Genomic DNA, 19,787 nt, shown 5'->3' with positions numbered 1-19,787 from the left:
GGAGGGCAGCCAGGAGACTGTGTGTTGGGAGGTTCCAAGGACAGGGAGCTGGGAGATGTGTGATATGGGGAGGTGGCATAGATTCTGGGGTGGGGCTGGCCCACAGAGATTTCCTGGCTTGCCTAGGGGTGGGGCATCCACATAACATCCTTGGGCCATGGCAGCCTGTAACCAGAGAGGCCCACAAAGCCTGCTCAAATGTCACCACCTCCTGGGAGCCTTCCATGATACCCTTTGCTACACACTGTGTATATAGATAGACCCCTGCCCCTTTCTGATTTGGGGTTTCTGGTTAAATGTTACTTCCTCATGGAAGCCTTCCAAACCCTTAAGGCAGGTCAGCCCCTACCATGCTCCCAACCCCTGCCACTATTATATTCAGGGTCCCGTAGCACCCTGGAATGTTTCACCACCCACAGGTCCTCTGTAATTCCCCAGTCAGTACCTGTCTCTCATTGCACACGTGCTCCATAGAAGCCATAGAGCTCTATCTGCCTGGCCCAGCAGGTGCCTGCCACATGGCAGGTGTCCAGTAAGCATCCTTTATGAAGACATGAACGAATCTCTATGACAGCATCTTAGCACATTGTATTCTAAGTATCTATTTGCATCCTCTGCCCAACTGTCAGCTCTCATCACGGTCGTGCCCACCACAATGCTTGGCAGGTAAGCCACATCTGCAAAATTCTGTGTGAGTAAATTTACTTCTGACTCAGTGAGCTCTGGACACGTCAGAAGATAGGCCACCTAAGGAGGCTCTGCCCAGAGGCAGGAAGAAACAATCCCTGCTCCCACTCACTGACTGCTGTGCCACATCTGTGCTGTGAGCTGCACCCATCAGCTCTGTAACAAGTAGCTTTCTAGGTGCTTGCTATGATCCCTCTTTCAAAAAGGAAGCCAAGGCTCAGATAGGTTAAGTAACTCACCCAAGTCACACAGCTAGGCAGTGGCAAAGAAGACCCTAAATTCAGGTATAGTTCATTCTAAGCCTATCTCTTAGCTCTTTTCTAAACACTTCTGTAAACCTTGATGGCAGTTTTTTTCCCTGTCTTCCACACAGTGCTGAGGTCACCTGCCAGTGTGGTACCCTCTAGCCCGGAGTGTGGGATTGACCTGAAAGCTCCCTGAGGGCTGAGACAACATTCCTGTGTGATCTTTTTACACTGGGATGACGACTGAGTACCTTCTGACACCTGCAGGGCTCCTTTCAGGGAAGGCATCACACAGCTGCCCATCTCTGTGCTGCTGCCCATGACCTGAGAAGCTTCTCTCTTTGAAGACCAGTCTCAGGCACACTGGAAGCCCTTCCCCAGGGCTGTCTGCTGGAGGCACGTGTGTTCGCTGTAAGATCTCTAATCGGGCTGGAAAGGGCCTCCAGAGGACAAAGCCACCGAGTTGCCATTGTTTCTCTCTGAGTGTGCTGCCCATCCCCCATCACCAGGCAAGTGTCCACCTGAATGGACAGGCTTACATCCTATCCTTTTCCAACCCACGCTGAAGACAGGGGCAGACAGGTAAGACCCCTCTCCTCCATCCAATCCCTGACACTCCATGCTCCTCTGCATAGGACACAAGTCTCATGGTGAGGTCTTATCTTCTTGTTCTTTATTTCCTGGCAGGTATCATATCCTAGCCTTTTGGCTAAGATCATGTGCAATATCTTTTCTTATCAGTTTACTATTTCCTGGCAGGTAGAGCTATTTGTACTTCTCCAAATCAGCACACTCCCTTACACTTCTGAGTTCCTGGACCTGCTTTGCCTTTGCGAGGTCTGCCCTACCCAGCTCAGTGGCTTGCAAAACAGATGCTCTCTTTCTCTCCGAAAGAGGGAAAGTGTTCAAGTGTACAAAGGGGCAGAGGGGACAAGTGCTAGATTTCAGGGATGAACAGACTTCTGCTGGAACCCAAGTCTTACTGTGTGTCTTTGGGCTAGTTACTTCATCTCTCTGATCCTTAATCCCCTTTCTGTGCATCAAAGTTAATAATATTTCATACAGTTAATGTGAAGAGTACACGAGCTCCTGAGTATAAACTTCCCAGCATATATTAAGTGCTTAGAAGATAGCAGTTGTGATTTTATTGTCTGAATGCCTTCTAGAGGGTGGCAGACAAGAACATCTTCAAGGGTAGGGCAGGGAGGCATAAAGAAGCACCATGACTACTAATGATACTGCACTGGACATTCCCTGTCTGCGGTCCCCAGACCCACCGAGTGCCCTTCTCTGCCATGACCCACCCCTGCCCGCCTCCCCAGTCCAGGGTGGCCTCTGCACTGCATTCCCAGGCTGCCAATGGGAGGGGCTGGTATGAGCTCAGAGTCTGGGGAGGAGGAAGGAGGAGAAAGGGTTTGAGGTATTACTTTCCCAGTCCCTCCAGCTACACCCCAGCAGCCCCTCTTCTCCAGCCCCAGATTTCAGTGGCTCCAGCCCTTCCACTTGCCCCTCCAGTACTAGAGTATAAAGAACTTCCCTGTGTTGCTAGTTCTTGGAGCCTCAATATCCCTTAGTGTCGCTCTAGCCCTGCACCCCCTCTGGAAGCTGTCTCTTCACTGAAATGCCTTTATTGGAACTATCCGAGATGAACTGTTTCCTGGGGGACCCTGACAGATACAGGCACTCTGCAAAGGATCTACCCCAAGCCACACGTTCAAAGCCCCAGAAACTGAACTCCCCAGGCGCTGGGCTCAGCAATGCCAGCCTCCATCCCAACATGCCAACCACAGGAGACTGGTCTGGAGGAGATCTTTATGAGGTTCTCCGCTAACCTACAGCTCTTTCTCTCTCTCTTCCCTCCTCCCCCTCTCTACATCCAACATACATATCGCAGGAGTGCCAGTGTCAGCCCCAAGCTCCAAAGCAAAGCATGCCATTGCAGCCTGTAGCTCTTGCCACAGAGGGATAGACATGTTCTGATTTCAGGGCGGCCAGCCCCCAGTGAGGCAGCTGGACAGCACTTCAGAGCACACCCCACATAGAGCCAGCGCCCAGAGGAGAGAGACGGCTCCCACGAGAATGTCAGCTCTCCAGCCCCATGCCTCGGGGAGGAAAGGACATTTCACTCATCCATACTGCATAGTCTGGGGCGAAGGCTCTCTGAGCATCTGATCAGAGGATTTAAGAGCAAGCTCCAAGAAGACAGGAAAAGGGGGAAAGGAAGGGATGGTCCTGTGTCTGACCTTCTTGGATTATGTTTCATGCCCTGCAGTGAAAATCCATTTAACTTCTGCATAACTTAGAAAAGGTTTTAAATAGGCCTGACAAGGAGCCGTTCATATACTTAGAAGGGACAGGCCACTGGAGGGGAAAGAATGCTGACCTCCTGCATTTCCAATCCTGGGTGCCAAGTTCTACCAGGGAAATGGGGGGAAGGGGACTCTCACCAGCGCATACACTGGGGGATTCTTGGAGCACCCAGCTACTGGTTCACAGAAACATCAGATACGTACACAGGTTGATACTCAACGCAAGCAGATTTCCTCCCTGGGGCCAGGCACACCTGGATTTTCAAGTACACCACAGGCAGTATACACTTGGTGCTCGGAGTGTGGGCTCTGAGTCAGACCTCCTAAGTTTGAGTCCCAGCCTTTTCACTTGTTGGTTGGAGACCTCGGACATGTGCTGTTAAATTTATTATTTTGGTCTCAGTTTCCCTATGTAAAGGAAAATGTAAAAGTGGAGCTGTTAACACTACCTATATGTCCTGGGGTAGTGAGAAACTTTTATATGACCTAAGGTGTGGGGAAAAAACCTCTCACTGAGCCAGGCACATGGCAATACTGAGCGATACTCATAAATGGTCACTGCCATTATTATGGTGGTAATAAAGTACCATCACAGGTGGCATGAGATGAGCCTATTTAAAGTGGTGTGGGGGGATTAGAAACAGGGTAAACAGCTGATCTCTTCATCACAAATTTAGACAAATGGGTAGACCAGAATTCAGGAAGAGAACACCTCTGTTGACGGGTTCACGGCTGCTGCAGGCAGGATGGGAGAACCTCTGAAGACCCTCCAGGGTGGGTTTGGAGAATGTAAATGAGGGGTGGGATCCGAGGGAGAGTTGGGAGGGGTTCCTGGAGGCCAAGGAGCTCCTGAGCACGGAGGCCAGGCCTGACCACGCACCACTCAGGGAGAAGATGGCTTGAACGTAGAAACTAGAAGGCACCTTGGAGATTATCCAGCCTAGTTTCCCCATTTTTTAGATGGGAAAAGTGAGAGGACGCACTTCCAAGCTTTCTGTCTCACACATGCTTAATGGCAGAGCTGTGACTGGAAATCAGCTGTCTTAACTCAAGTGCTTTACTTACTCTACCCAGAGACACTACCCACTGCATCCTGGCCCACCCTCCTTCCAAACAGAGATGCTCTTTTTACCAAAGGGATGGATCTAGGCAGTCGTGTTAGTGCCAAGTGACTTCAGACCCAGGCCACATGCGATTGGTCTGGGGTAAATACCTGACTCAAGCAGGCCAATCAGATGGGTCCTTGTAAATTAAAGCAACTTTTCATAGGAGCTTGAAAAAAAGATTCCTGCTACCTGGTTGGGGTAGAGTGGGTACCATGACAGGCTCAAAGTCGCAGAGAAGCCACAGAAACAGAGTTGCAGAGGAAGCCCGTCTGCAGTGAGAATGGGGCACTGGTGAAGCAGAAAAGCAGAGATGAGGGCTCTGAGGGCCTCCCCGGCCCCAGCCTTCACAGAACCTGTCTGGCCCTCCCCTCCTGTCCTTGGCTGTGGTCTTGAGACACAGTCCATGCTGTTCTTTCTGTGAGTACCACTTGCTCATTCCAGCTCCTTGCCAACCTGGTCCGCTCAGGATGCATCCAGTCATGGGCAAGGCCTCCTCACTGCAAACCTCACCCCAGGTTCACCCTGCCTCTTGCCTGCTAGGATCTGGCCCTTTCACGCTCACAGCTGGGCCACAGAAAGCAAAGCTCATGACTGCTGAAGACACAAGAGGTAACATGGGGAGAGGAGAGAGGCCTGGATGAATGAATGTCAGCTCAGTCTTCTTTTCAAGTGTCCCCAGACACTCCTTTTTTTTTTGTTTGTTTGTTTTGGACTGCAAGATTTGGATGAATTGTAAATTTAAAAATTAAGAAATAAATGTCAGTGCTCGGGAAGGTATTTGATTGCCCAAGATCCTGCACGGCTCTCAACACCCCTTTTTTTTTTTTTAAATTAATTAATTTATTTATTTTTTCAGTGGGTTTTGTCATCCATTGACATGAATAAGCAATAGATTTACACGTATTCCCCATCCCAATCCCCCCTCCCACCTCCCTCTCCACCCGATTCCTCTGGGTCTTCCCAGTGCACCAGGCCCGAGCACTTGTCTCATGCATCCCACCTGGGCTGGTGACCTGTTTCACCATAGATAATATACATGCTGTTCTTTCGCAACATCCCACCCTCACCTTCTCCCACAGAGTTCAAAAGTCTGTTCTGTACTTCTGTGTCTCTTTTTCTGTTTTGCATAAAGGGTTGTCATTACCATCTTTCTAAATTCCATATATATGTGTTAGTATGCTGTAATGTTCTTTATCTTTCTGGCTTACTTCACTCTGTATAATGGGCTCCAGTTTCATCCATCTCATTAGAACTGGTTCAAATGAATTCTTTTTAACGGCTGAGTAATATTCCATGGTGTATATGTACCACAGCTTCCTTATCCATTCATCTGCTGATGGGCATCTAGGTTGCTTCCATGTCCTGGCTATTATAAACAGTGCTGCGATGAACATTGGGGTGCACGTGTCTCTTTCAGATCTGGTTTCCTCAGTGTGTATGCCCAGAAGTGGGATTGCTGGGTCACATGGCAGTTCTATTTCCAGTTTTTTAAGAAATCTCCACACTGTTCTCCATAGCGGCTGTACTAGTTTGCATTCCCACCAACAGTGTAAGAGGGTTCCCTTTTCTCCACACCCTCTCCAGCATTTATTGCTTGTAGACTTTTGGATAGCAGCCATCCTGACTGGCGTGTAATGGTACCTCATTGTGGTTTTGATTTGCATTTCTCTGATAATGAGTGATGTTGAGCATCTTTTCATGTGTTTGTTAGCCATCTGTATGTCTTCTTTGGAGAAATATCTGTTTAGTTCTTTGGCCCATTTTTTGATTGGGTCATTTATTTTTCTGGAATTGAGCTTCAAGAGTTGCTTGTATATTTTTGAGATTAATCCTTTGTCTGTTTCTTCATTTGCTATTATTTTCTCCCAATCTGAGGGTTGCCAGACACTCCTTTTAACATGCAAAGGCACTCAGGTCATTGTAAAGATCAGCGAGCATGTGGGGTGGGAGGGGTAGGTCTGGGAGAGCTTGACCATGGGGCTGACACAATCAGCCAGGACAGGCCTGGAGAAGAGATGCCCCAGATAGCCAGCTTCTGCCTGCCTGGAGTCAGGGGGTCAGGGGGACGGTGCCTCTATAGCATCTGGCCTTAGGGTTCAGGGTCTACAGAACCATCTGCCAGGTGGGCCAGGGCCATGAAAAAGTAGGGCCAAATGGCCAATTTCGGCTGGAGGTGGGGCAGCCCCATTCTAGGGCAACTTCTCCCCCCATACTCATTGTGGGAAGTGGCTCCGGGTCCACCTCTGTGCTGGAAAGGAGCAGGTCTCTGGAGGAAAGGCTTCACAGGATGTGATATCTCCTGTTCCTGAGACAGGCCTCTTAGCCTACTGCTCTGTCTCAGCTCGGCTTCCAGAGCCCCTTCCTCCATGGCACCCCTGTCCAGCCCCTCCTCTCCTTCACAGCTTCTGGGACATCTCCTCAAGCCCACTGCCCATGCCTCCTGGGTGCCCGGGAGTGTGGTGAGGCATAGTCCCCGGCAAATCTCCTGCCCTACCAGACCATCCCTCTCGGTGAGGGGCCGGCTCCATGCAGGTCACAGACCGGGCATGCCCTGGACTCTTTCCACTCCCCATTTAAGCTCCGCATCACTCCTGATGGACCTGCTGTAAACGGGCCACCCTGCGCAATTCAGAGGCAAATAAATCTTTTTGCTACTCCCGGGGTGACAAGGGAATAGACTCTGGCAAAGTTCTACTGTTCCAGGGATCTTGTTCGTTAATAATAATGATAAATAGCTCACTTCTCACATGCGGTGTGAGCCGCGTTACTCTGGGTTTCTACAGAGGTGGCCGGGGGTGCTCACTGGAACGGGTGAGGGGTGCAGGGGCAGCGAGGGAGGAAGAGGGCCAGACAGGCAGCATGGAGGGTGAAACAAACAGAGATGGAGAGAGTGTAAATAAAGGGGAAAGGAGGAAAGGGAGAAGGCGAAAGGAAGACCAAGGGGGATGTGAAAGGGGCAGAACTAGGGGCCAAAGGGGGTTGGGGACAAGGCAGGAGAGAGTCTGTGAGAGCAGACAGAGGGAAGAAAGTTGGGAAGAAAGGAGAGAACTTAAAGGAGCAAAAGAGACATTCTAGAGGGAAAGTTGTGAACAAAAGACAAGACGTAAAAAAATTCAAAGCAGCAAGAGAAAGATCAGAGAGAGAAAAAAGCCCGCCATACCCTCTCATCTTCGTGGTGAACCCCCCTTCCCTGCCCATGAGATTTATTCTGTCCTGGACCAAACCTCAAAACAAGCCCAACCGTTTCCACCATAGGTGCCATCTCTAAAGGCGTTATTAATATTTATGGAATGCTTGCTAGATGCTGCCACAGTCTTTAATATCTTATTATAAAGCCTGTTATAAAATGCATTAGTAATAAATTCTTGACAGATGGAGTTCTGACAAGGTGCCAGTGCCTTGGTGGATCCGAGCGGTGAACGGACCCTCCTGGACTGAGCTTGTGGCTCAGAGGTTGGGCTGCTGGTCCCTGAGGAGGGGCAGGGCAGGGAGGGGACTCAACCCTTCACCTGTCAGCATTTTCACAAATTTTATCTCATTACCTCCTTTTCCCAGATGGGGAAATGGAACCTCAGAGAAATGAAGCTACTGGCCCAAAGTCACACAGCTTTAAGTGATGAGCAGGATTTAAAATCAGGTCACCTCTGTGTCCCCAGACCTTGGGGACCCTGGACATGAGGATAGAGAGTGAGCTCAGGGTCCCTGCTCAAGAAGAACTGGTTCATTTCCTCTATAGAAGGGCTGCGGATGACGTGGCCCAAAGATGGTAGATTCAAGTTGTCTGGGTTAGGGAAGAGAGGGTTGGTAGAGAGTTTTAGCTCAAAAAGAATTTCAGAAGGAAGAAGGGCCTCAAAATTTGCACACTTTCACTGGGGATAAGGAAATGGGCTCCCACTGTGACTAGAATAATTAAAGTTATAAGTAAAGATGTTTCTGATGGGGGTGGCAGGGGTAGGTGCCAGGCAAAGTGGAGGTGCCCATGTCTTGGTTTCCACTGATGCCAAAGTGGTGCTTTTTCACTTATGACTCTGGAGCCAGGGCCTACTGGGGAGCTTGGGGATGGTATGAAGTTTGGGAGGCTTTTGGCATTCCAGCTTATAGGGGAGAAGAAATGAGGTCTATGGGAGATATGGGCTGTATTTATTTCTCAAATAAGCAAGAAGGCATGTGTGGGCAGCAGATGAGAGCAAGGTCTAAGAAGAGACCTGGTGCCAGGAGGAGAACCAGGAGAGGCAGGTGCCCACTGGGCCTCTGTGGATGTTTCAGGTGCCCTCATTCTGGTCAGGAAGAGGGCACATGGTGTGTACAAACACCCACACATGTACCCATACCCACACATGTGCACACATGCTCCAGCACCTCTCTCTGCAGAGCAGTCTGGAAGAGATCATGTTACAACATCTCTTCTGTCGACCAGTGTCTGTTCTCTCTCAGATGATGGGCACTGGACTCTAAAAGGTGTTAGATCTGCCCCGAGGGCCAGGCTTACTGTCAGGTGGAGGTGCCAGCTCTGTGGGCAGAATGAGCCTCAAAGAGCTGGGCCCCAAGTCCCACATACCCTAATATGGCTCAAGCACTTTCTCTGGACTGAGCTGAACTCCTCAGCTGTTTCATTCTCTATGGAGCAAGCTCAGTGTTCTCCTATCTCCAAAAGCCTGCTCCTTTCTCAGTCTCTGGCTCCATACTGTCTATTCTGAATCCTGGGAAGACCTGCATCAAAGTGCTTACCTAACTTCCGCCCGCAGTGGATGAACCTAACATGAATTCCCGAGTTCTGCCAGTGTCTTCACCTGCTGGATGTGCCCCTCTCTGTGGCCTCCCACTCCTCATCAATCACCAGGGCCTGTCAAGTCTTCCTTCAACATTCCTCAAATCCTTCCTTTTCTCTCTGTGATTTACCTTAGCCACCTCTGAAGTCCTAGCACTGTCATTTGCACATAGAAGGCATTCAATAAATGTTTTAACAAAATTGGGACTTGCTGTTAAACATGGCAGATTGAACATACCCACTGATTTCTGTTTTTGTCCCAACCCCTCACCAAAATGACAATATGGAAGTTTAAAATGCATACATCCATAAGGGCAAAAAGAACAGGAAAGGAGGTGACAACAGATGAGAGGTGTCAACAAAATCCTGGAAACAGATGCCACTGGAAACTGCCTTAGGAGAGAAGGGAAAGCTGAAACTTTGGCTAGCATTTCAGAATCTCAGGAAAGCTCAGGAAGTGGAGACACAAAGTGATGCTCAAAACAGGAAGACTTGCTGCAAATCTTTAAGAAGAGTTGTAAGACTCCCAGATGCCTTCCCCAACTCTTGCAGAAGATAGGAGGTTTGCTTTCTGGAGGGGCTGAGGTAGTCAGGCTCTGGACTCAGACTGGAAGAGGCACTGAAAACTGGGAGGTTAAGTGAAAAGCTGTGTCTCTCCTCATTCCCATCTCCAATCAGGCCTCTTATAATCATTCAGCCTTGTGAAGCTGACAGCTAGGCAGGAGATAGGGAAAACTGCCCAAGAGAAAAAATATTAACATGTTGAATTTCCCCCCCACCCACTATACACACACAAATCCAGGTCCTCACCTAATTATCAAGTCCACTGGTTAAGAAGCAGCACCCTCCTTCTTGTGCTGTGCTTAGTCACTAAGTCATGTCTGATTCTTTGATCCCATGGACTATAACCTGCCAGGTTCCTCTGTCCATGGGATTTCCCAGGAAAGAATACTGGAGTGGATAGCCATTCCTCTTTCCAGGAGATCTTCCCAACCCAGTGATGGAAACCAGGTCTCCCACATTGCAGGCAGATTCTTTACCATCTGAGCCACCAGGGAAGCCCAAGAATACTAGGGTGGGTAGCCTATCCTTTCTCCAGGGGATCATCCTGACCCAGGAAACAAACAGGGGTCTCTGCATTGCAGGTGCATTCTTTACCCGCTGAGCTTCCAGGGAAGCCCACCCTCCTTCCTACCCTGTCCTAATAGGCCTAGTGAGCTTCCAGGCAGGTAAATGTGAACTCACTCTTAAATATGAACAGACAATTAAAGGTCACTAAACATTTGAGAAGAGCTTCTAATGTGAAAGACAGACAGGAAAATAGTAAAAAAAAAAAAAAAAATAGGAGTAACAACAATACATATCTTTAACATGCTTAAGTCAATCCTAAAGGAAATCAGTCCTGAATATTCATTGGAAGGACTGATGCTGAAGCTCCAATACTTTGGCCACCTGAGGTGAAGAACTGACTCATTGGAAAAGACTCTGATGCTGGGAAAGATTGAAGGCAGGAGAAGGGGACGACAGAGGACAAGATGGTTAGATGGCATCACCAACTCAAACAACATGAGTTTGAGCAAGCTCTGGTAGTTGGTGATGGATAGAGAAGCCTGGCATGCTGCAGTCCACGGGGTCGTGCAGGGTTGGACACAACTGAGTGACGGAACTGAACTGAGAGAGATAACACAAGACAGCATCTTTGAAATAAATAATTTTTCAAGAAGAAGAAAGAGCTAGTAGATAGTAAAAGCTCAACAGAAGAGTTGGAAGATAAAGAAATTTCTCCAAAACTAGGAAAAAACTTAAAGAGACTTAAACAGGGGAGGAAAGTAAGAAAATTATAGTAGTTTAGAAAATTCAACCCCCAACTAACAGGGATTCCAGAGAGAAAACAGAGCAAATAAAGGGGAGGAAATTATCCAAGAAGTAAAATAAGAAAACTCCCAGAACTGAAGATCATGCTTCCAAATGGAAAGAGATACTATCTGTTCAGAAGAAAGTTCCACACTGAAGCATAAAATGATGAAATTTCAAAATACTGAGTATTTAAAAAAAAATCCTAGAGACTTTCAAAGAGAAAACAAAAGGACACAAGAATCAAAATGGCACCAAAGTTCTTAATAGCCGGAACACAAAGGAAAAATGACTTCACAATATGAGGAAAACTACTTTTATTCTAGTTCTATACCCAGCCAAACTATCAACACATATGCATGCAAAATAAACACATTTTTCAAAACAAAATTTTAAAAAATCCCCATGAATTCTTGTTCATAAAATTAATGAAGGGTGTATTCTACTAAAATGAAGGCAGAAACTGAGATAGAAGATATTAGGGAACCCATGTAACAGGGGATGTAATGCAAGAGAGAAACAAAAATAGACTTTGAGTGACTTCCTTTCCTCCCTTATGCATACCCTACATCAGGTCCCTTTAGCCATTCAGCCTCCAGAATGCAAGCAAGCCAGAGTATACCCAGTCCAGATTGGAGCAGGAGGATGAACGCTCCAGGGAGACTGTTGCCAAGAAAAACATAAACTGAATTTAAAAATCAATACACTTTTAATACATGGAGAGGTGGTCTTCCATTATGTCAGAATATTAAGGGGTGAACAAATGATAGGTTTATAGAACACCAAGCAAGCAAACAAAAAGAGGTAATTATTAATTCTACAGAAAGCAAAAGAAGGAGTATAATTACACTGGAAATATAAAGACAGTACTGTATACTATGTGACTCAGCTGTGAATAATATTTACATAATTATAATGCCACATACAGTAAATGCTGTGTGAGCTAAAAGGAGGAATCTAATTATGTTGGGAGGATGGGTGGAGCACATTAAGAGTGGTGTGTGTATCTGTGTGTAGCAAAGATGAGGTAAAGGGTGGTGTAAAAGTTCAGTTCTCCTCCTTCACAGCTGAAAGTCGATAGATAATGTCTAAAACTAAAAAATGTATAAGCGTGCAATTTGGAAATAAGGTAACTATCAGTAGCCATCAGAAATTGAATGGGGTTATCTCAGAGTGGGAATCAGGAATGGGAAAGGATGATGCAGGGCACTGCTATTTTTATTATAAGTCTAGCTTTACTATTTGACTTTTAAACTCATGCATATATGACTGATAACATTAATATAAAAATTGAGAAAACCTCCCTATGGCTGAACCACTGCAGTGGCCTCCCCTCTTTCAGCTCTGCTCCTGTAACTAATCTTGGAGAGTCACTGCCCTAAAGCACTGACCCTTCATTTCATTTTCCTCCTCAAACACCATCACTGGCTCCTCTTTCCTGTCCAAGGCAAGTTCCTGCTACACTCGAATGTCACCATAGTCTGGTCAAAGCTTCCCTTTCCAAACTCATCTTTCATTTTTGTCCTACTGAGACCCTCTGCTTCAGTCAGACTGGTGTACACAGCAGCCCCCAGAATGATGGCCCACCCTGCTCGAGGTACTTGTGCCCTCTCCACATCTCCACACACATTCCTGCTGACAGTTCTCCTAGGGAGCAGACGTCACCAACCAGCACAGGGGACCGATGCTCTCTCCCTTCCCCGAAGTGCCCTGGCTGACTGGGCTTTCTAGGTGCACAAGCCCAGGCTGGGATTGAGACACCCTTTTCTGCCTACACTCCTAGGCCCTGCTTTACAGAGATGCTGGACAGGCCTGACTGGGAGAAGCTCATCAGAGGAACATCTGAGATCTCCCTTCTTTTTTCTCAGAAATTTGGTTTTCAAAGCCAGGTAGGATACCCAAGTGTGAAATGGCCCCAGCTATCTCTTTATTCAGAGATTAAGGAGATCCACGTGGTTTTTCTCACTCCCCCCTGCACCAGCACCCCCGCCCTTGCCACTGAGCATCCCAGCCCAGGGACCTTCCTGCAGAATGAGTAACAGAAGAGTTTCAAGATCCACCCCATCCCTATGTGCCACTTCCTTGGAGCACCCACACTCCAGGGCTGTCCCTGCACCTGTCCTCCTATAGCCACTCTCTCCCCCCTCTCACCTGCAGACCTGCAGGAGCTGAGGGAGGGGGCATGCTGCAGCACAAGGCGTGATGCCCCGTGGACAGTGCATGGCTGGCAGAGCAACCCAGCTGCTGGCTGCAGGCCCCATGCAGGGAGAAGGGGACAGGAAGGACTGTGGCAGCGAGGCAGCCCCTGTGCCCATGCTGGCTCCAGTCTCCATGACATGCTGCTTTCAACACCAGAAGTTCAACACCCCCTCCCTCAGGGCTGTGATCCCACCTCCCTCTCTATGGCATGGCAGGAGTAACAGGAATCAGAGTGACGGCAGGAATCCAAACCTTGGCTGTTCACTTTTACCGTCTCACCCTTCCCCAACTAGAGCGTGTCGCCTGATGGACTCCTGGGAGCTTTCCTCGCTTCCTCCCCCAATAGGAACTTGGAAATTGGCTTCTGGAGGCAGGAAAGGATCCATTCAATGATGATTACCCGCGACCCCACCCCCTGCCCCATGCACGTTGGTTGGCCTGATTAGGAAAAAGGAAATCAGAAACAACTGTCCTGAAACTCTGGGTCACATTCCAGCTTTCCAATAACAATCTGTGTGACTTCCTTCTCTGTTGCTACAGGGCATTCATGCAAACATCAAATGCCTCAGTTTTCCCATCCAGGAAGTGGGTACAACAGTCCCTGCCCTGCCCTTCCACACAGAGCTGTGACGGCAATTCAATGATTCACTTTGAAAAGTCAAAGGTCAAAACAAAATCTTTATAACTTTCTGCGGAAGGAGAAAATTCTAAGACAAAAAATTAGGGAAAGCTACAATGAGACCTATAGAAGAGTCCTCTCTAGAAAGCTACCCTGGAGTCCCAGAACCAGGGTCATCTGGGTTCCAGGACACTGTCCCTGAGCCTAGGGCTGCAGCAGGCTGAGTCCAGGACAGAAACAGGCTATGCCTAAGGCATGAGGTGGCTGGTCGTGAGACTTGGTAGATTCTGGAAAGTGGCAACTGATAGAGAATGGAGTCTCCTGGGATTTTTTAAAAACAAGAAAGGCCTTCCAGGGGTCTAGGGTAATAACTCACACCTACTGAGGACTTCCTATGGTGAGGCACTGTTGTAAGCACTTCCCATGCACTATCTTGTATAATCCTCTAGGCAGCTTGTGGAACAGACATCATTACTGTCCCCATTTTCGAGATGTCCAAGGCCACGTATACTAAGCAGGTACTCTGACTTGCACTCAGGCAGGCTGCGCCAGAGCCCAAGCTCTTCAGCACTGTGCTATACTATTCTCAGTGCTGAGTAAGCAAATGTATTAGGTCCAGGAGGCAGGGGGATGGTCAAGATGACCTTGAGAAACTGGGACCCTCTCATTCATGTTAAATGCCAGGGCCTACTAAGGATGTTTAAAGGGGTTGCCACAGAATGACTTAGGCCATGAAGAGGTTCCAGGCTCAGGGCTTTACAGGTGCCAGGTGCCACCAGGAAGATGCTGAAAGGGGAGGAGTCAGTTACCAGGAGCTGTCAGGTTCTTTTATCCATCAATCCCAAAAACGTATATGGAGCAACACAGTACAAGGCTGCACTGCCCCATGCACGTTCCTTATCTTTCCAACAGAAAAATGGTTACAAGCAATTATAAGTGGTTATTTATGGGGAAGAACGATATGATAAAGGAGGCTTTGAGGAGCAAGAGTCAAAGGTAATGTGCTCTATGACTCACAGATCTACCCTTTATTTGCTGTGTGACTTTACAGAAGTTAGGCAACCTCTCTGAGCCTCAGTTTCCTTATAGATGGGCATAATAAGAAAACCTGCCCCATGGGATTATTGTGTGGCTTATGGGAGATAACACACAATAAATGCTTAGTGCATAACGGATGCTCCACCAATCTTAGGCTGTATCATAATGTTATTATCTCATGGGGCAGATGTAAGGGTCTATAAGCTGTAAAATGCTTTGCGAATGTTACTTTTGGGGGAAAGGTCTGAAAGGGCAGGGGATGCCTCTAAAGGCTAGGGTCCTTGCTCTACTCTCATCAGAGGTAATAGTCCAGGATGAGAGTCGGGATTGGGGTCCTCCCTATGGCACACACCCCCATCTCTGTACTAATGGAGCCCATTCTGGGTGTGCAAGGCCTCCAATGCTGCCCTGAGCTTTCTGCACACAGCTCCATGGCTCACAAATGGGGTTCCATCTTCCAGCCCCAAATTCCTTCCCTGCATGATGATGATGAATCATGTTAAACAAAATGAATATGCAAATCTCCTTGGGGCGGGCCCTACATCTATGGAAGCTGAGGCTAATAAATGGATTCTGAATAAGAAGACAGCTCAAGCAATGCAACTTCTGCTCCTCTCTCCATCCCCGCCCCTTGGGCTCCACCCTCCAGTTGGAGGTGCACTCTGAAGGGCTGGGCGAAGAGGGCAGCAGAGGCCCCGGCAGACAGCAGGTGCCGTCTAGGCCTGGTGAGGGTTTTACGTCTCTGATCTCCTCCCTGTGGCCACTGCTGCTGGCCCTTCAGGTGGTGTGATGTGATAAGTGGAACCTGTCACTTGGTGCCTGGGGGCTTAAAGGGTGACAGGCTGAGGGAGGCTGCATACCTGGCAACAGGGGAGCTGAGGATGGTGAGGGCTGGAGAGAGGGGGCTTGGGGGCCTGGGGCGCAGGACCCAGGCAAGGAGACTGCAGCTATAGGAACTCACTGGGTCATGGGACCTCGGGAAAAGGTTTACGCTTTGTTAAGTGGAGAGAGACTGGGAATATCGTGGCTGCATAGGACTTTAGGAGGCATCTCATCCAGCAGTTTACTCCCCTGGCTGTGGAGTAGAAAACCTGGGAAGCTTTTAAACTGTATCAGTGCTGCAGCCCACCCCAGCCTCGGTGTCTTTTAAGTTCCCAGAGGAACTCCCACATGCAGCCTAGGGTGAAAAGCACTGCCCTAACCAGTCACCCTGCTCTGTAGATGAGAAAGCTGAGACGCAGAGTGGAGGGACTGACCGAGGTCACGCAGATGGTCGGTGGTGGCAGACACCCACCACAGCGCTTCCTCCCTGATCTCCCGCTCCCTTGTCTGGGCAAGGGTGGGGGTGACTCCCTCAACATCCATCACTCTTTTTTAAAATTAATTTATTTTAATTGGAAGCTAATTACTTTACAAGATTGCGGTGGTTTTTTCCATACGTCGATGTGAATCAGTCACGGGTGTACATGTGTCCCCCTATCCTGAATCCCTTCCCGCCTCCCTCCCCACCCCATCCCTCTGGGTTGTCCCAGAGCACCCACTTTGAGTACCCTGCTTCATGCATCGAACTTGCACTGGTCACCTATTTTACATATGGTAATATACATGTTTCAATAATGCTATTCTCTCAAATCATCCCACACTTGCCTTCTTTCACATAGTCCAAAAGTCTGTATTTTACATCTGTGTCTCTTCTACTGTCTTGCGTATAGGGTCATTGTTACTGTCTTTCTAAATTCCATATATATGTGTTAATATACTGTATTGATGCTTCTCTTTCTGACTTACTTCACTCTGTATAATAGGCTCCAGTTTCATCCACCTCATTAGAACTGACTCAAATGTGTTCCTTTTTATAGCTGAGTAATATTCCATTGTGTATATGTACCACAACTTCCTTATCCATTCGTCTGCTGATGGACATCTAGGTTGCTTTCAAGTCCTAGCTATTGTAGACAGTGCTGCAATGAACACTGGGGTACACGTGTCTCATTAAATTCTGGTTTCCTCAGTGTGTATGCCCCGCAGTGGGATTGCTGGGTTGTATGGCAGTTCTACTTCCAGTTTTTTAAGGAATCTCCACACTGTTCTCTATGGTAGATGTACTAGTGTGCATTCCCACCAACAGTGTAAGAGAGTTCCCTTTTCTCCACACCCTCTCCAGCATTTATTGTTTGTGGACTTTTGGATGGCAGCCATTCTGACTGGTGTGAGAAGGTACCTCACTGTGGTTTTGATTTGTATTTCTCTGATAATGAGTGTAAACATCCATCACTCTTACCCTTCAGTACAAGGAGCACTGGACTGGGGGACAGAAGACCTAAAATCAATGTGGTTCCGTGGGAGCCTGGGCAAGTTACAAGCTTCTTTGGCCTTCAAGTCCTCATTCATCAAGTGAGGGAGTTGAAGCCCCTTCTCTCCACATTCCCTTCCCACTCTACAAGGGTATGACTGTAAGTCCTTCCTGAAATCTAATCCAAGGCTCTCCTGCTACAAAGCCAGTCTCTTCACTTGAGGCTATCTTCAGAAGATATAAAGGCAGCATGCACTGAGCCAAAATTAATAAAGGCATGTCCCTCTCCCTTTCCTTTTTTTCCAGTGTGTTACTCTCTACTGAGATATATAACACTCTCACATGTACAGAACACAGGTTAAAATACCACACCGCTGGTGGTTGGTGTTTGCCCTGCACTAGGATTACAGAGCACAGACCCTGAGTGTGGGCAACAAGCTGAGGAAGAACATTCATTCTGGGAAGAACAAAGGGCACCCTGGGGGCTCTCTCTCTCAATTGCTCTCAAATGGTCCTGAAAGGACAGGAAGATACTAAGACACTGCAACCAACCCAGATGTCTGTCCTGCCCCCTCTTCCACTTCTGCGTGATGTTGGGAAAGTACTAAGACTCTTGGAGCCTCAGTTTCCTCATCTATAAAATGGAGATAAGAATACCTACCTCTTGGATTTGTGAGTCCTGGATGAAGTAACGATTACGAAATACTCAGCCCAGTGCCTGGCCCATAGCAACAGTGGCAGCAGCGGCTCCCATCCGTGTGACGAACATCTTTACAATGGCAGGTAATGGCAGTCTCCCATTCTCCTGCTTTGGTGGGCTGACTCAGCGAGACCCGCTCATCCAAGCAACACACCTGGGGAGCAGGAGGGTACCCTGCTCTGCTGTCCTGAGAACTTTCCCATGGTAGGGGTCCTGAGGCTTCAAAGGCTGGGGTGGCATGAAGCCTCTGTTCCTAAGGCTCTGGGGAGAGGGTCCCTTCAAGGGGATTGTGGGAAAAACAGGGCAAGGAGCCCAACTCTGTGGTCTACTGTGCCTGGTAGACCGAGGACCATCACCACTGGCCTCAGGGACAGGCAAGAGTCTGGGCTCACAAAGACCACCAGACTGACCCCAAGACAAGATAGAGACCTAGAGTCCCAGATACACCTTGCTCGAAGGTGTTCCTAGGACAGCATGGTCTCATCTGTTAAGACCAGACTCGACAAGAAACAAACCAGCCTCCCCTTTCCTAACAGAACCCAGAGAAGGTGCTTCCACACATGTCCTGGGTGGTTCAACTCAACGACCAATCGGGTCAGCAAGTTCCCAGGGTCTCCCCATGCCACTCCTGGAGTTAAGGATTGTGGAGTCCAATTTCTACCAAGAAACTGACTCTCCCCCAGTCCTCCTCCTCCTGGCCCCAGGGTGCCCAGTGAAGGCAGTTCTGAGGGCGTACTGGCCTTCCCCTAGGAAGTAGGAGAGACCATGGGTAGGAATTGCAAATGACTTTCATTAAGCAGGGTGCTAATACCATGAATTACAAATGAAACCCAGATGAAGAGGACCCTGGCAGCCTTACCTCCGTTTGATATTAATTGGGCGACACTTTGTTTTAATGGTACATTAATTAATGCGGAATTTCGACGGAAGTCCGCGTGACACTCACATTAATACAAATGAATTCATTACCATCGGTGTTATTACAAGAAATGACAAATAAATCTGTAACAGTGGGACCCTTCAAATAATAATCACGAATCATTAGGTTTGCCGCTCGTTTGTACTGTAGCTTGCAAATATGCGTGTATGTTTGCTGCTGCGAATGTGCCTTTGCCTTTTGGTGGGGGAGGCAGCCTGTGGCAAAGGAAGGGGAAGCCTTTTCTAGACTTTGCTACATCTGCTTTTCCTCCCTTTTTCCCTCACCTCGACCCTTAGAGAATTCCACACTTCTCTCCCCAGAGCCCTTCCCCAGGCTCAGGACCCACATGTCAGGACAGTGGGGTTGGCCCCCAAATCCAGCACGCCCAGTGTGTGCTCTCTGTCCCTGAGGATGGGATGGTGGGGAAGAAACAACAGCAAGAGGACCCTGGAGGGGGAGCCTGGCTTAATGAGGGTTGAAGGGGTACAGCTATGGACACCATTTGTTCTGCAGAGGTTCCCCCAATCTGACTGGTCTTAACGTTTCAGAGAGAGAGTTCAGGTGTTCATTGACCAGCCCTGTGCTAGGAGTTTTATCCACTTTCTCCTCTTCAGTGCTCACCATGGTCCTGGAGGCTGCGTCCCATTGTAAAGGGCAGGAAACAGGTTTAGACAGTTTGAGCAAGGAGGGGCCAAGCTTGGGACTCAGCTCTGCCCTACTGCAAAGCTCTCAGTGCACCAGCTCTTTCCAGGGAAGAAGCTGCCATCTGCCTAGTAAGGGTTAGCATCCAGGCAAAGGCAAGGTACAGCCTGGATGAACCCGACAGGCTGGACCAGACTCTCCAGCCCTCTGCTCAGGGCTTCATGTTGTAGTCTTCCAGGAGTAAGAAAGAGGCCTTCAACAAGTTGGGTCTATAGCTATCACCTGCTTTGTCTCCCACAGCTTCTCAGTCCCCTGAAGTTGAGATGAAGACCATTTTTGCTCCTAAATGGCAGTAATTGAGGCCCCAGGAAACCATACTGGAAGAAAGTGTCAGATCAGCCTGGATGA

The 19,787-nt window shown here is 48.4% G+C and overlaps 1 protein-coding gene across 1 annotated transcript in view; it reads right to left on the bottom strand.

Annotated features, from left to right (window-relative positions):
• LOC133070081 (cadherin-23-like) overlaps positions 1 to 19,787 on the bottom strand; it is a 305,887-nt gene that overhangs the window by 174,820 nt on the left and 111,280 nt on the right. The gene's annotated exons all lie outside the window — the stretch shown is intronic.

Source organism: Dama dama, chromosome 15 (genome assembly GCF_033118175.1).
Source record: "Dama dama isolate Ldn47 chromosome 15, ASM3311817v1, whole genome shotgun sequence".
Taxonomy (NCBI): Eukaryota; Metazoa; Chordata; class Mammalia; order Artiodactyla; family Cervidae; genus Dama; species Dama dama.
Note: the sequence above shows the minus strand (reverse complement) of the source record. Positions and strands in the feature narration are given on the sequence as shown.